We start from the raw sequence: 390 nt of genomic DNA on the forward strand, positions 1-390 counted from the left end.
GGCTTTTGGCTTCTCAAGAAATCTCGAGTCTGGGCTGTGAGATTAAGAAGGACATGAGTGTTTGACGAGGTAGGGGGAAGGGGGGAGAGGGGGTGGGGAGATGGAGGGTGTGGGGAGGGTGTGGGGATAGCGGGAAGGCGGGGGAGGGGAGAAGGAAGGGAGGGTGGGGGATAGGGGGAAGGCGGGGGAGGGGAGAAGGAAGGGAGGGTGGGGGGATGGGGGGAAGGGAGGGAGGGTGTGGGGGGAGGGGGAAGGGAAAGAAGGAGAGGGGGACAGAGACGGAAGGGAGGGTGTGGGAAGAGGGGGATGAAAAATGGAGGAGCGGAGCGGAGATGAGTTACGTTGAGAACGTGGGTGAGAAAGGGAGGGAGAAAAATGGGGTAAAAAAGG

Source organism: Penaeus monodon, chromosome 20 (assembly GCF_015228065.2).
Source record: "Penaeus monodon isolate SGIC_2016 chromosome 20, NSTDA_Pmon_1, whole genome shotgun sequence".
Classification (NCBI taxonomy): Eukaryota; Metazoa; Arthropoda; class Malacostraca; order Decapoda; family Penaeidae; genus Penaeus; species Penaeus monodon.